The sequence below is a fragment of the Malus domestica genome, chromosome 14 (genome assembly GCF_042453785.1).
Source record: "Malus domestica chromosome 14, GDT2T_hap1".
NCBI classification, from domain to species: domain Eukaryota; kingdom Viridiplantae; phylum Streptophyta; class Magnoliopsida; order Rosales; family Rosaceae; genus Malus; species Malus domestica.
The window spans coordinates 12993447-13011150 of record NC_091674.1 but is presented as its reverse complement, the minus strand read 5'-3'; positions in this window follow the sequence as shown (position 1 = coordinate 13011150).

Here is a 17704-nt window from a genome sequence, read left to right as displayed (position 1 = left end):
TTGTGGGCATACTTCCAACAATCTCCCACTTGCACTCAAAGCCACCTTTCCATGTATCTAATACCCATCTTTTCCATATGGCGGTCAAGTTGGATTTGAGACATTGGCTTTGTCAGTGGATCTGCTACGTTATCGGCTGAGGCAACCTTGAGGATGTTGACTTTCCCCTCGGCAGCATATCTTCTAATGATATTAAAGCGCCTGTCAAAATGGATGTTAACCTTGAGGCTTCAGTTGCAGCGACATATTCTGCCTTCGTCGTGGAATCAGCAATTACATCTTGTTTCTTGCCTTTCCAGCTAACAACCCCACTATTTAGAGTGAATACATATCCAGAGTTAGAACTTCTATCATCGACGTCAGATTGGAAATCTGCTTCTGTATAGGCTTCCATTCGCAACTCTGTTGCTCCCCCATAAACGAGGAACATGTCCTTAGTTCTTCTTAAGTACTTAAGGACCGTTTTGACAGCTGCCCAGTGTTTTGTTCTTGGGTTAGATTGATATCGACTAGTAATGCTCACAACATATGCGATATCAGGCCTTGTGCATATCATGGCATACATGAGGCTTCCTATGGCGGAAGCATAAGGAATAACACTTATCTGCCGTATCTCTTCAGGAGTCTTAGGTCCCATGGACTTAGAAAGATGAATTCCATGTCTTACAGGAAGAAAACCTTTCTTAGACTGTTCTATCTGGAACCTACTTAGCACCTTATCTATGTACATAGATTGGGATAACCTAATTAATTTTCTGGATCTATCATAATAGAGCTTTATCCCAGGTACATAAGATGCATCTCCCAAATCTTTCATGTGGAAGGTTTTGGACAACCACACTTTTACAGAAGAAAGTATTGTAGTGTCATTCTTGAATAGTAATATGTCATCTACATATAACATTAGGAATACAACTGCATCCCCAACGACCTTTTGATAAACACAATTGTCGTCTTCGTTTTGAGAAAAACCAAACGATTTGATTTCAGTATCAAAATGAATGTTCCAACTCCTGGAGGCTTACTTAAGTCCATAAATGGACCTCTGAAGCTTGCATACCTTAGTCCTTTCAGACTTGGACACGAAACCTTCGGGTTGAGTCATATAGAGCTCTTCCTCTAGGTAGCCGTTCAGAAAAGCCGTCTTCACGTCCATTTGCCATATCTCATAATCATGGTACGCAGCTATAGCAAGCAAAATCCGAATGGACTTAATCATGGCTACAGGAGAGAAGGTTTCTTCATAGTCAATCCCTTCTCGTTGCCTATAACCCTTGGCTACTAGTCTAGCCTTATAAGTCTCCACGTTCCCATCAGAGCCTAGCTTCCTCTTGAAAACCCATTTGTTTCCAACAGGTACTATACCTTTTGGAGGGTCTACAAGAGTCCAGACTTGATTTTGATACATGGAATCCATCTCAGATTTCATGGCATCTTGCCATCTCTTTGAGTCAATGTCGGACATTGCTTCAGTGTAGTCCCTAGGGTCCTCCTTTGTGTCATTGTCACCTAGAAGGTGCAATTCCCCAAAGTCATTATCTAAGCCATACCTCTTAAGTGGCTTGCTAACCCTTTCAGATCTACGTGAAGCTAGGGGTTCAGGAACAGGGTTGTTAACTTGTCGAGTGCTTGTTTGTGGTTCATCATTAATCTCAATAATTTCCATCATTTTACTTATAGTTCCTTTGAGAACAAATTCGTGTTGGAAGTATGCCCACAAAGCCACTCATTTGATGTAATAGCTTTTGGAATACTTATTGTATTAAACTTTTATATGTTTAATGAAGGGCAAAGCTTATTGTTAATCACTATTTATTGTATCATGTGTTTAAGCAATAAGGGAATCCAAGGAATGTATTTGATCTAAGAGATAAGTGATTTAAGTAAGTTAGATTATCGAGACCTTTCTCTTATGTTCATTCCTAAAACGTTCCTAGCCATAGGATTGCCAATTGGACATTGACAATCCGCTAAGGTTAGTATGTGTTATGTCGACTCAAGCGTGAGTATGACTAGTCTCATGTCATTTAGTGTTGGATACTAAGGCAAACACATAGGTGCTCGAAAGAGTGATCGAGTACACTGAACAACGATCAAAAGAGAGTTCGAACATACATGTCATGTAAGAACTTGAAAGTTGCAATATGCAAAGTAGTCTTTTGACCTGAGGCATCATAGATGTCTAATGGTTAAGTCCTTGATCTTTGATCATGTCAAAGGCATTCCATTGGAGTGTTCACGGCATTGTTGTGGTCAAGCTACCTAGTCATATAGGCATATGAAAGCACAACAAGGAATCACTAACCTTCCATGGTGGAAGGAGAATACTCTAAGATATGATTCGAGAGTCTTTGGCCAAAGCATATGAATATGACTTAGGAAGTTTGTTCCAAATCATATTCAATTGAATCATATAGATAAGTATCACATTGGATAGTAGACATGAAACAAACTATCACCTGAAACAATGTGATTAAGAGTATTGTATTAGAGAAGGACCGTATTGCATTGTAGTTGTAACTGGATAGGTTCTCCAACCACTTCTACTTAGCTTGGGTAACCATGATATGCTGCTAGGTGTCACTCATGGTTTGTGGAAGCCCTAAAGATTAGCAAACACTGATTTTAAGGGAGAATTGAAATGTGGTTTCAATTCACAATCGATCGTTAAGAGTAACAATCACCCACTACCTCGCTAAATGGAACCTAATGGATCGTACACCGAGTAAGGATGTTGGTGAAGAAATTAAATGAAATGGATAAGCAATTAAATGGTTTAATTGAAGAATGGTCAAGGTTAATTAATTAGTTAATTAATTATACGAAATGTTCGTATTGGGCTTATATGTTGGTTTTGGGTTTCGGGGCCCAAAAGCGTTTTGGTCCACAAGGCCCAATATGTTTAAGTTGTATGACAACTAAAACAAAATGGGCAATTAGCCCAATCAATTTGATATGGCCGGCCATTAGGGTGAGAAGTGTCAAACTTGGATTAATTACAAGTTTGCCACTCACATGTGATGAAGTATAAATTCAACTTTATAGCTTTATTTTCATTTAGGGTTTTTCTTGGTGAAATGAGGTGTAACATTTTCTCTCATTCTCTCTAAAGAGGCCGGCCACCTAGGGAAGAAATAGCTAGCAATCTCTTCTTCTCTAAGTCATCCATTTCATCTTCACATCACATCCTTGGTGAAGAGACTTAGAGACATCAAGCTTTTGATGTTTTGGAGAACAAATCCTCAAATCCTCAAAGAAGCAAATGAGCACTAAAAGGAGGAAAATCACAAGGAAGATCCAAGAAGCAAGGAGGTGACTTGAAGGCCCTCCACTTGGGCGAATCCCTTGTGTAATCAAGGATGAGCTTCAAGGGTAAATAAACTCTAAATCTTTCCTTCTCTTTAATGTTGTTAAAGAGTTTATTGGTTCACCATATACTAGGCTTTGAAAGTCATGGGTTTTATGAATTGTTTTTGAATGCATGCCTACTTTAATGTGTTAATAGTTTGCATATGTATTCAAATGTTCTTACTTGTTCTTAGCTAGGACAAAAATTTTCCTTCAATTCGTCCTCTAGAAACTTAGCAGTTCTGGCGACAAATATTTTTTAGTCGTCAAGATGGTATAACTCATATCCCATAGTTTCTCTAGGATATCCCACAAAATAGCACCTAACTGATCTCGCTTCAAGCTTCTTGAGATATGCTTCACAACCCCAAATCTTAATGTGATTAAGACTTGGCTTTCTCCCATGCCATATCTCATAGGGCGTCTGTGAAACTGACTTGGAAGGTACTCTATTAAGCAAGTAAGCTGCTGTATATAAAGCATATCCCCAAAATGTTACTAGTAGATCGGCGGAACTCATCATAGAACGAACCATGTTCATCAAGGTTCGATTTCTCCTTTCAGAAACTCCATTAAGTTATGGAGTTCCCAGTGGAGTCCACTGTGATATTATTCCACTCTTTGAGATAATCTAGGAACTCGCTACTTAGATACTATCCCCTTCGATCTGATCTTAGGATCTTTATCTGTTTCCCAGTCTGCTTCTCAACTTCATTCTTGAATTCTTTGAACCTTTCAAAGGATTCTGACTTATACTTCATAAGATACACATAGCCAAACCGAGAGTGTTCGTTGGTGAATGTGATATAGTAGGAGAAGCCTCCTCTTGACGTAGTAGACATAGGTCCACATATGTCAGTGTGGATTAACCCTAGAATTTCAGTGGCACGCTCTCCTTTCCCTGTGAATGGAGATTTGGTCATCTTCCCTTTTAAGCAACATTCACAAGTACCCATTTGGTCATTACCTAATGGGTGGAAATATCTGTCTTTCGACATCTTGCAAATCTTATCAAGGCTCACATGTCCAAGTTTAAGATGCCACATCTTTTCTTAGTTAACTTCTTCTCTAGCCCTTTTGGGTTTTGAGGTATTCCCGCTTTCAATACAGTGCATCCCACTACTTGTCTCTAGGTGAAAAAGTCCCTCTATCATATTACCATGAGAGATAATACGACTGTTCAAGTATAAAGTGCAACTCATTTTGTCAAACAATATTGAGTGCCCATCTCGTAAAAGTTTAGAGATAGAAATCAAATTTTTTATACATGAAGGAAAATATAAACAATTTTTAAGTTCCAGGACTTCCCCAGAAGGTAGTTTAAGCATGTAGGTGCCTATTGCTTTTGCAGAGATCTTAGTGCCGTTCCCAACTCGCACAATTATCTCCCCATTGCACAGTGTCCTGCTCTCTGTTAGTCCCTGCAACGAATTGCAGATATGTTGACTAGCGCCTGAATCAAATATCCAGGAATTAGAGCTCACTGTAAAAGCACTCTCTATGATAGAAATAGTCCCTTCTAAAGTTCGTGTCATAAGGCTCATAATGCGCACCCTGTATTTCTTCTTCCAACGTTCATCCTTTCCACAATGAAAGCATGTTCCTTTGGATTTTATTGCCTTCTTCTTATGTAACCTTTTCCTTGTGATTGCATTCTCACTCCCACTGTCCTTTTTGAAACCTTGTTCAAATTTACAGCACATGTCAATCATCTCGGTAAAAGTATGATTGAATATATTCACTTTATAGTTTACAATAAACTTAGTGAAATCATCCGAGAGAGATGCAAGGAAAAAGTCTTGGGCCATTTTCCCATCAATGGAAGTTCCTAAACTCTCAAGATCTTGAAAGATCCTTTCCATCTTTTGTCCATGTTTATGAACTGATGTCCCCTTTGCCATTTTGGCATTCAATAGACTACAAACATTTGAGAATCGTACATTACTAGTCTCAATGTCATGCATCTTATGCAAACTTTCAACCATGGCACAAGAAGTGTCCATGTGCTTATGTAGCTTCATAAGCTCCTCACTAAGTGAAGTGAGGATTAAGCATTTGGCTTGTAAGTTATCCTTATAGTGTCTATAATAATTTTGACACTCCTCCTTTGAAGCTAGTTTCGTAGGAGGTACATGAGGAGGGGATTGCTTAAGCACATACAATATGTCTTTCACCTTTGAGACATTCTCAATGTGGCGATACCAAAGGCCCCTTTTGTCAAGTATAATGGTGGGTGTAATTTTAGGCATGTCGTTAACTACATAACATAATAGAAATCGTATTAGATTGTTGATTTTTTTAAAAAAAAAAAAAAAAAACTACTTAATTGGGTCTTAAATCAAATAGTACCACCCACTATTTTTGGCAAATTCCACATCCCTCAATGGAATTCGAGAGTTATGTTGAACTCTTAGCGGGGTATGGGAGGCTCACCATTACCAAGCCCACCTCACGATGATACGATGTTGGTTAGCAAAAATAATGATGAGAGAATAACGCTTTAATCATTTACAACTCTTGTAATTACCCATCTAATTTGGCCTCTAGAGAATGATGCCTCACAATGATATGAGGTTGGCACCATTGCACTTAGTTAAGTTATTCCCACCATGCTAGTTCGTGTAGGGGTTCAAGAATAGCCTCACAATGATATGATGTCGGCCATCCTCGTTGCCTACCTCACCACATCATGTATGTACATATGGACTCCTCCTGAATGTAAGCACATACTTTGAACTTCCCCATGATAGGGTGAAGCCGGTGTAGGAGTCACAAACGATTGGAGCCCACCATGGTGGAAGGCCTACGAAGAGATGTTCAAAGCATCTCTCGCTTATCAACTTAATATTTGTTTTGTTGAGGGAGTAGTGTTGGGCTACATCAATTTTATTTTAATCTTATTAAAAGAACTTGGGCCTATCACAACCATTGGTCCAAGTTAATATGAATTAGTAGTATATAATACTCCCATTATTTCGATGAAACAAGCGAGACTATATGGAACTACTAACGAATGCATTGCATCCTCATATGGACTATATAGTCATATTAGGTCTTAGGATGATTATGAACCGTTTGATTTGATCCAACATGAGCCTTGTGTTGGACCTTAGGTCTAAGGTAGGTAGTTGTTGATTTTAGTTATGCGTTTAATCTAATTAAACCGTTATTTCCTATTGGGCGTTGGACCCAACTATTCCAATTTGCATACAAATAAACAAATAGGAATACTTGAAATAAAGAGAAGGGCTTGTGCCCTTTTACAACACATTAGATGGACTTATGTCCATTTACAACAAATTTGAACTAATCAAATTACATTCAAATCTAAACTACTTAACCCAAGCATTCATAATGTAAAGCGGCCAATCACATAGCTCAATTATCGAGGCCTTTGGTTCATAATCACCATTTTCTTAATCAATCAAATTAACTAAGAAAGCAACTTAAACAATTGGTTTTCGGACTCATAGAATTGATTTAAATGGAACTAAATGAAATGAAAATCCAATTCTCATTCAAGAGACAAAACCATTTTGTTCTCATCATCTTTTGGGCCGAGAAACAATGACCACAACTATTGGGCCATAAATTTAAAACATAAACTTTTGGGGTCACTTTGTAAAACCACAAGAGTCCACAACTTCATGTAATTACAACTAGAACCCAAAAAATTTCAACAATAATAAAAACTTCATTAAAGGAGCAAAACAATTTGTCCTTTAGCGTTTTTGGGCCTTAACGTAAAAACGCAAACTTTTGGGTCAAAGTGCAAATACACAAAAGTATCAAAACTTTATGTAATTGCATGAAAGCCCCAAAAGTACCCCCACTAAGGGGTGGCCGGCTTTGGTAGTGAAAAAAGAGGGGGGGGAAAGGTTTTTTGGTGAAAAATTCAAAATTTGAAAGTGTTTTGAGCAAGTGGATAGGTAGGTGAGGAAAAGTTGATTAGGATGGGTTGTAAGAAAAATGTTTTGTCAAACAATAAAAGCATAAATCATCCATCACCAATCATCCATCATCTATCAATAATAAACCAAAACTTTATTCAAAGCAACAAACATATTGAATCAAAACACCCAAACTTTTTGTTCTTGGTAAGAACATCAATAACATTGAAGAACACACATGAAAACTCATAAGAGCTCCATGAGTGTTTTCACTCAATAAAACTCAAATTTTCACTACACAAAAGAGGGTTAACATCCTAGGGTACTTAGGGGTTCCAAAAGTCACTTTAAAACTCTTTTAACAAGACAAACATGAACCCAAAAGTCCACCCTTTGGATTTGGCCGAATCTCCCCACATACATGGCACCAAATTTTAGTTCTAATATTCATGCTTAAATGAACTACATCTACAACATTTGAGATGCTAAATTTTTAAGTAAAATTTATATTCAAAAGCAAGAACAAAGCTTGTAACATTTACAACATTTAAATCACAAACCATGAAAAACAGAAAACCTAAAAGGATTCACCATAAACTAGACCTAGGCTCTTGATACCACTTGAAGGAAAAATTTTGTCCTAGCTAAGAACATGTGAGAATATTTGAACACATAGGCAAACTATTAACATATTAAAGTAGACATGCATTAAAAAACAATTCTAAAACCCATGACTTTCAAAGCCTAGTGAATGGTGAACCATGAGACTCTTCAACAACGTTAAAGAGAATGAAGGATTTAGAGATTCATTATCCTTGAAGCTCATCCTTGTTTACACAAGGGATTCACCCAAGTGGAGGGCCTTCAAGTCACCTCCTAGCTCCTTGGATCTTCCTTGTGATTTTCTTCCTTTTGATGCTCCTTGACGATGTGAGGAAAGGATCTCCAAAAACACCAAAGATTTGGTGTCTCTAAGTCTCCACACCAAGGATGAGGTGTGAAGATGAAATGGATGACTTAGAGAAGAAAAGATTGCTAGCTATCTCTTCCCTAAGTGGCCGGCCTCTTTTAGAGAAAAAGAGAGAAAGTGTTTCTCATCTTTGTCTCAAGAAAACCCTAATGTGGTAAAAGCTATAAAGATGCTTTTATATCTCTTTTCTTAGGTGAGTGGTAAACTTGCAATTACGCAAAACTTCCCACTACCTTGCTATGGCCGGCCATCTTAAGTGATTGGGCTATTTGCCCGTATTTGTTTTAGTTGTCATACAACTTAAACATAATGGGCCTAGTGGACCAAACCCTTTTGGACCCCGAAGCCCAAAACTAACTTAAAAGCCCAATACGAACCTTTGGTAAAATTAATTAACTAATTAATTAGTCTTGACCATTCTCAATTAAACCATTTAATTGCTTATCCATCTCATTTATGTTTCTTCACTTTCATCCTTACTCGGTGTACGATCCATTAGGTTCCAATTAGCGAGGCAGTGGGCGATTGTTACTCTTAATGATCGATTGTGAATTGAAATAACATTTCAATTCTCCCTTTGTTGAAGATTAGTGTTTACTAATCTTCAAGGCTTCCATAAACCATGAGTGACACCTAGCAGTATGTCATGGCTACCCAAGCTAAGTAGAAGTGGTTGGAGAACCTATCCAGTTACAATTACAATGCAATACGGTCCTTCTCTAATACAATACTCTTAATCACATTGTTTGAGTGATAGTTTGTTTCATGTCTACTATCCAATGTGATACTTCTTATATGATTCAATTGAATATGATTTGGAACATACTTCCTAAGTCATATTCGTATGCTTTGGCCAAAGACTCCTGAATCATATCTTAGAGTATTCTCCTTCCACCATGGAAGGTTAGAGATCCCTTGTTGTGCATTCATATGCCTACATGACTAGATAGCTTGACCCCAACAATGCCGTGGACACTCTCGATGGAATGCCTTTGACATGATCAAAGATCAAGGACCTAACCATTAGACATCTATGATGTCTCAGGTCAAAGGACTACTTTGCATATTGCAACTAACGAGTTCTTACATGACATGTATGTTCGAACTCTCTTTTAATCGTTGTTCAGTGTACTCGATTACTCTTTCGAGCACCTATGTGTTTGTCTTAGTGTGAAGGCTTATTTTGTGAAAAACATGTTCATTTGAATAACATCTATAACATGCATTTAACAATTAAAAGGCGGAATCATGCTTGCATGCATTCAAAAACAAAACATTACCCATGAAATTCAAAGCCTAGTAGATTGGTGAACCAAGACTCAACTCAAATCAAAGTGAGTTGAGAAATTTATACCTTTGTAGATTCCTCTTTGCATAAGCAAAGGCTAATCACCCAAAGAGAGGGCCATCATTCCTTGCTTCTTAGATCCATGGATTTGGATGGAAGAATATGGTTCTCCAAGTTCCCAAAATTGAGAACCTCTAAGGGTGCGTTTGTTGCGCCGGACTGTCTCGGACTGGACTAGCTGCAGGGACTAAGCTGGACTGGCTTAGACTAGACTAAGCTGGACTAACTTAGTGAAGCGTTTGGTGCAGTGTCGGACTAAGAAGCAGGATAATAAAAACAATACTGTTCACCAGATTTGTGTTTGCTTAGACTAGGACTACAAATTTTTGCCATTGTGTAATAGAGTAATGCTACAAATCTCATGATATGGGCTCATGATATGGGTTAATTGGAGCATATTTTTGCCATGTATATTATGAATCTTAAAAAAAGAGGACAATTGTTTTGTTTCTATTACCTGCTAATAGAATTGGGACATACTATTTATAAATAGTTGAGTTTAATTTGCAAATGTAGCTTGGTTTAAACTCTGTCACCCAAAAGAAGAAAAAGAATAGTGCCCAATACATGCAACTTCAACAAATACAAGTACATAAGAAGATACTTGTGACAAGTCAATCTTTGCCATTGATTGACTCTTAAAACATCATTCACTAAACTTTCATCAATCCTAGCCTCTGTGGATATATTTACTATAGACAAGTTACATAATACCAATGCTAAGGCAGAATAAAGAAATTAAAACAAGTCAACTATCTTGGTGCATAGCCTACAGCTGTTGTCTTATGTATTTGGTTGCATCTTCCAAGCACAATTTATTTGCATGGGGATCTCTATTATTCATTTGACCAACCTGCAGGCACTAAAATATTTGGATTTGGTTGCATCTTCCAAGCATAATTTATTTGCATGGGGATCTCTATTATTCATTTGACCAACCTGCAAGCACTAAAATATTTGGAAGACTAAATTAGCTTCAAGAATTAATTCAACACTTGGGTCAACTACGTATTTCCAGCAGATTATGTTAAATAAATCACAACTACAATAAACATTCATGCCATTAGTTGAATGAACAATTGAACAAGAAGCAAACATTTAGAAACCAATGAAGATGAAATCATGATCTGTCACGCACATATTACACACACACACACACACACAGAGATTACACACACAGAGACACACACAGATTACACACACAGACACACACATATTACACACACGCGCGCGCGCGCACGCACGCACAGACACACACACCCAGATTACACACACACACACACACACACAGAGAGTACACACACACACACGCACAGATTACACACACACACAGACAGTACACACACACACAGATTACATTTCTCCTTCACACGGGCCTTAGATTGCTCCCAAAATCTAGAAAATGGCACATTCCCACCATTTTGTTTATTAATAATTATCGTGCGATATGATTATACATATCTTAAAACGAACACACTACATTTGTCAAATTATGTTCAGAAATAATGCGACGATGTATTATTTATCATTTATTTTTAATTTACGCCTATTTCAAAATGTTGTCAGTTGGTGGTCACGCCAAAGTTTTGAGAGCTAGTAGCATTATTGTTCCTGTGATTTTGCTTTAGAATTTTGGAGCTTCAACTCTCTTCTGTGATACCAAAACAACTTTTACAAGATAGAAGATTATGTTAAATAAATCACAACTACAATAAACATTCATGCCATGAGTTGAATGAACAATTGAACAAGAAGCAAACATTTAGAAACCAATGAAGATGAAATCATGATCTGTCACGCACAGAAACACACAGATTATACACACACACACACACACACAGAGATTACACACACACAGAGACACACAGATTACACACACACACACACACACACACACAAATTACACACACACACACACGCACAGACACACACCCAGATTATACACATTATACACACACACACACACACACACGCACAGACACACACCCAGATTATACACATTATATACACACACGCACGTACAGATTACACACACACACACACGCACGCACGCACGCACAGACACACATCCAGATTACACACATTATATACACACACACAGACACACACAGACAGAGTACACACACATGCACGGACACACACACACAGAGTACACACATGGAAGACTCCCATTGTTGAAACCCCAAATTTTAAAAATCCAAAACAGCATGTGGGTAGGACTTGCAATTTTGACAACTTTGACATCCTAAATTCCCAAGTTCCATCTCATCTTAAGAAAACCCCAAATTCTAATTTCAATTTCACCTAAATATCAAAACCCTAATTTGTTTAAGTGCAGATCTCTATGATTGAAAAATTCTCAAACCCAAAACAACAAAATCAAATAAAGCTCAGTAAAATTACCATCTGCAACACAAATACACGAAATTAATAGAAGAATCGAAGTTTACCAGACAACTCAGATGAGGGCGAGCAGATGCAGAGATCGGAAGACGCAGAGATGAGGGAGCACGGTAAGGACGACGTTGAGGGAACGCAGAGATAAGGACGAAGGGAAGACGCATAAAATCTCTCGGTTTGCTTTGGCTTACGAATCCGCCCAATTTTGGGGTTGCTCGTTAAGAATGGCTAAGGAGGTCTTTAATCCAAGCAAGTCCGGGTTAAGCTCATTAAAGCTAATCCGGATGCACACCAAACGTCGGACTATAGTCTAGTCCAGTCCAAGCCCTCTTAATCCTGTCAAACAAACGTGCCCTAAGTGTCTACACCAAGGTTAGATTGGAGAAGAAATGAGTGACCTTGGAGGAGTGGGATTGCTAGCTAATCCCTCCAAGGGGGCCGGCCTCGTTAAAGAGAAATGAGAGCTTTGTGTTCTCTCCAATTTCCTAAAAGAAACCCTTAATGAATTTTAGGCTATAAAGTTGTTTTTATAGTCACTTCTTTAAATGACCTAAAGAACCAAAAACCCTAATTCAACACACATGGCCAGCCACATAAGGGATTTGGGTTTTTGGGCCTTTGTGAATCTTTATTCATTAAATTGTCATACAACTTAAGTCAATGGGCTTGACGTTCGAAGCCCATTGGGCCTTAAGGTCCAAAACTATCCCGAGGTCTTTAACGAACTTATTCGTTTGATTAATTAACATATTAATTAATCCTTGCCATAAATAATTAAACCATTTAATTATTCTTACTCATCTCCATTGTTTCTTCAATCTCCACCTTACACGGTGTACGATCCATTAGGTTCCTTTTAGCGAGGCAGTGGGCGATTAAAACTCTTTCAAATCGATTATGAATTGAAACTTACTTTCAATTCTCCCTTTAGTGTTTATACACGTTTAGGGCTTCCACAAACCAAGAGTGACACCTAGCAGCATATCATGGTTACCCAAGCTAATCAGAAGAGGTAGAGAACCTATTCAGTTTAGGATTACAAATGCAATACGGTCTTTCTCTAATACAATACTCTTGACCACATTGTTTGGATTGATAGTTTATTCATGTCTACTATCCAATGTGATTCGTGTGCTTATATGATTACCTTGAATGTGATTTGGAACGACTTTCCTAAATCTCATTCATACTCTGGCCAGAGATTCTAAATCATATCATAGAGTATTCTCCCCCAAACGGTTTGAAGGTTAGAGATCCCTTGTTGCGCATTCACTTGCCTCCATAGCTAAGTGGCTTAACCCCAACTATGCCGTGGACACCCTCCTGATGGAGTGACTTTGACATAATAAAAGATCAAGGACTTAACCACAAGATAACTATGATGCCTCAGGTCAAAGGACTACTTTGCATTATCCCAACCATGAGTTCTCATGTGACATGAATATGAGAACTCTTCGTTGATCGTGTTCAGTGAACTCATTCTCTATTGAGCACCTACGTACTTGTCTTGATGTCACACACACCAATGACTCGAGACTAGTCACTCTCCTTGAGAGAAGACACAGCACGTACTCCAATTGGCAATCCTATGATCAGGAACGTTTAGGATGTGTCTATGAAAGAATGGTCTCATGAATCTAACTTCTTTAGATTGCATTCTCCCAATCACATATTCCTTGGACTTATCGTTTAAGCATATAACATTTATATGAGACGACTCAAACAATAATGTTTGACCTTGATATTAAACTAGATTAGTTTAACATGTGAAATGTCCGTAAAGTATCATCATATGATTGGTTTTAGGGCACATTTCCAACATAGTGTCCAACACTAAATGACTTGAGACTAGTCATACTCACGCTTGAGTTGACATAACACATACTAACCTTAGCGGATTGTCAATGCCCAATTGGCAATTCTATGGCTAGGAACATTTTAGGAATGAACATAAGAGAAAGGTCTCGTTAATCTAACTTACTTAAATCACTTATCTCTTAGATCAAATGCATTCCTTGGATTCCCTTATTGCTTAAACACATGATACAATAAATAGTGATAAACAATAAGCTTTGCCCTTTATTAAACATATAATGGTTTAATACAATAAGTATTCCAAAAGCTATTACATCAAATGAGTGGCTTTGTGGGCATACTTCAACAAACTCACCTATATTTTCTGGCGAACCCGTGACTTTCGAGGTTTCTTTCCGAGCTCTCACAACCATTCACAGCGAAACTAGGGTATGGAAATTACTCCACTCTCTTTCCTCTTCATTTTAGTACTTGTTTTGAGTTGTGGTTTAATTGTTCACCGTCGACCAAAGCATTTTCCCTTCCGGAGTTCTTCCCTGATTTGCACCCGAACACACCCAAAGCCACCAGGCCTTTCGACCTTCTCAAATACCTCGGGCTTTAGCCCATGATAAGAGCATATTTATGCGACTTAGTTACCTTGTTCTTATGAATTTACGTTGTTAGTTCTTAGTTATTTTAGTCTTTTAAGCCATTTTAGTGTGTTTTCAGGTTCTAAGGACAAAGTATGCAAAAAGGTGCATTTTGGAGCCTTTTGGAGCAGTTTTGAGCATAAAATGGATATCACATGCTTGGAGCCAAATGGATGGACAAAATTGAAGATCAAATGAGGCAAGAAATGAAGAAATGAACATGAAGAACAAAGAGTTTAGAATTGGAAGCCAAAGTTTCTAAAGTTGGAGGTTTCCATTCTTGAAAGTTTCTATTCTTGGATTGGAAGTTTCCTAATCCTTCTTCACCTTTGTTCCAACCCTTGCTGCACCTCTCAAGCCTTTTCCCTCTTGGATTCTGATTTGTTAGGCCCTTTTCCTTGTGGAATTGGGTTTTACAAAGCCTTTTCAGAAACTAAGTGGGCCAAAACCCTTTTCTTGGTTGATTGGAACACTTGTGCTGAACCCTTAGGCCCTAAGCCTTAAAATCTGCTAAGTTTAAACCCTAATTTGATTTCCCTAGGGTTGTGCGGCACCTAATACTTCTAGAAGACTAAAAATCTGCACAAACCCTAGTTCTTTTCTCCCTTGGATGGGCTAAGCCTTTTATCTCCAAAACCCTAACCTCTTCCCATCAGATTTGTGAAAACCCTAGCTTTGCCGTGCCTATATATATGTGTTTTAAAGCCTAAATTCGTCACCACCTCCCGCCCATTCAGAAATACATCCAGCTGCATCCTTTCCACCATTATACACCATTCTACATCCCTTTCCACCACCATACATCCTTGCCGCAGCCCCCATCGAACCTAAACCTATTTCTGACCATTCCAGTCATCCATAAACATCCTTAGACTCTTGTGCCGTAGCAAGGTGGGGAAGAAGGAGGCCCTTGGCATTTCATGCTTGCAAATTGGAGCATTTTAGGTGTACTTCGTTTTTGTTTTCAATGTTTATTTTGTTATTACTTTCTGATTTTGCTGTAATTATGAGTGGCTAAACCCCTAATTAGTTAGTGGGAAGTTTGAAGCCATGAACATGCTTGAGATATGAATTGATTTCTTCCAACTGTGATTTGTTAAGTTGTGATTGCAATTCAATTATCTATTTTATTCATAACTGATTCTTGTATGTTTATTGAGGATGCATACTTAGTTTTCATGCATGAATTTGACGCTAGAATATAAATGAGTTTCACCTAATCATTACAAGTTTATATTCATTAGTAGTGAAGGTTGCTTATCACAATCGTGTTAATTGAATTCTTGGCAAACGTATCATGCATTCATAGTTACAATTGCCTCGTCAACACTTATGATTTTCATGAAACGTAATGATCTCTTATTGTATCTCTATTATGCATTCATGTAAGGGACTTTTAGAGAATGATTTGGGTTGTTCTATGCATTCATCCAATCCAATGAGTAAAGGAAAATCTGAGGGTTAATTTGTGCATCACGGTTAATCTGGGGTGTTGAGCATCATAATCTATTGAAAAACAATTGGAAATCAATTCATGTACAAGTGTGTCATGTGTGAAGAACTGACCTCTAACTAATCCATCCATCATCTTATTTATCAATTTCATTTTATAATCTGCCTAATTTTATAACTTGTTTGTTTGTTTTAAATTCGTCCAATTCAAAACCCCCCTTTTACATTCTTGTTTCAAAGTGTTCAATTTAGGTTTTGTTTGTGTTTTTGAGTGTTTTGGTTCAAGCCAAAACACTAAATTCGTCCAAAATTGTGTTAAGGTCAGAATCTGCCCAGATTGTGTTTTTAGGCAGTTTTGAGTGTTTTTAAGTTGTTTTGAGTCTTTTAAACCTGTTTTGAGTCCTTTGAATCTATTCAAACGTTTTTAACTTTGTTTTTATGTTTTTGAGTCAGTTTAGAGGTTTTAGCAAGTCCTCATAATCCCCGGTTTAGAACGATCCCTACTTGCATTTATACTACTATTCGACAACAAAAAGGTGTTGCGTAAAATAACTAAACACACAAATTAAACCCTTTTGTTGACAAATGTAGTATGGATAAGTAGGGATCGTTCTTAAACCGGGGATTAGGAGGGATTGCTAAAACACTCTAAACTGACTCAAATCTGTAAAACAAAGTTTAAAATACTAAACTAGACTCAAAGAATGCAAAACTAAAATCTAAAATACTAAAACAAACCAAAAGACTCAAAACAGCAAACAAACACTCAAAATTGCCTAAAAACCACTTTCTGGGCAGTTTTGGGACTCTAACACAACTTGGACGAATTTTGGTTTCCTAATGACCTAAAACATCTAAAAACATATTCTAAGACAAGTTCTAAGTAATATGACTTAAAGGAATAAGGTGGGATTGATTTTGGACGAAAATAATTAAATGGGCAGATTGTAAGACAAAATTGTGATGAATCAATGGATGATGGAATGGCTAAGGGGTTCTTCTCCACACATGAAATATATGCAATGTAAATCAATTTCCAGTTATCAATTTAATAAGTTGTGAACCTCGACACTCCAAGTTAATTAGGTCCGCTTAAATTAACCTTCAGATTTCCCTATAATCATTGAATTGGATGAATATGCATCACAAACAAATTATTCCTAACAAGTTCTCTATATGAACAACATGATAAAGATACAAGTTAGAATCATTACGTTCTTTGGAAATCATAAGCATCGACAAGGCATTTGTAACTATGAAAAGCATGATACTCTTGCCAGGAATCTACTTAACACGATCGTGACTAGCGACCTTCACTACTTGCGAATATAAATTCATAACGATTAGGTGAAACAAACTTATATCCTAGCATCAAATTCAAGCATGCAAATTAAGCGTGCACTCTCAATCAACATACAAGAATAAGTTCTAAATCAAACGGTTAAGCAAATTGTATTCACGACTTATGCAACGATAACTGAAAGTAATCAACTTATTTCACATATCTAATCATGGTTTTGAATCCACCCTTAGCCAAAACGAATTTAGCCAATCATACTCAATGCAAAACAAAGATTACATGAATTAGACATTGAAATATAAGATAGAATACACCTAAAATTGTTCAACAACTCAGAATGAAGAGCCAAACAATTTAGTGAATCTGTCCCCTTTCCTTGCTTGCGGCAGATTGGATGTTGGTGGTTCCTAGGCTGTTTTGATGATGTAGAATGGATGGAGGACATATGGAAGTGTTTAGGGTTGATGGGTGGTGCGGCTAGGGTGGTTTTGTGGCAGAAATTTGGGTGAATGGTGGTAGAATGGGGCTGTTGAAGATGGAGTTCAGTTT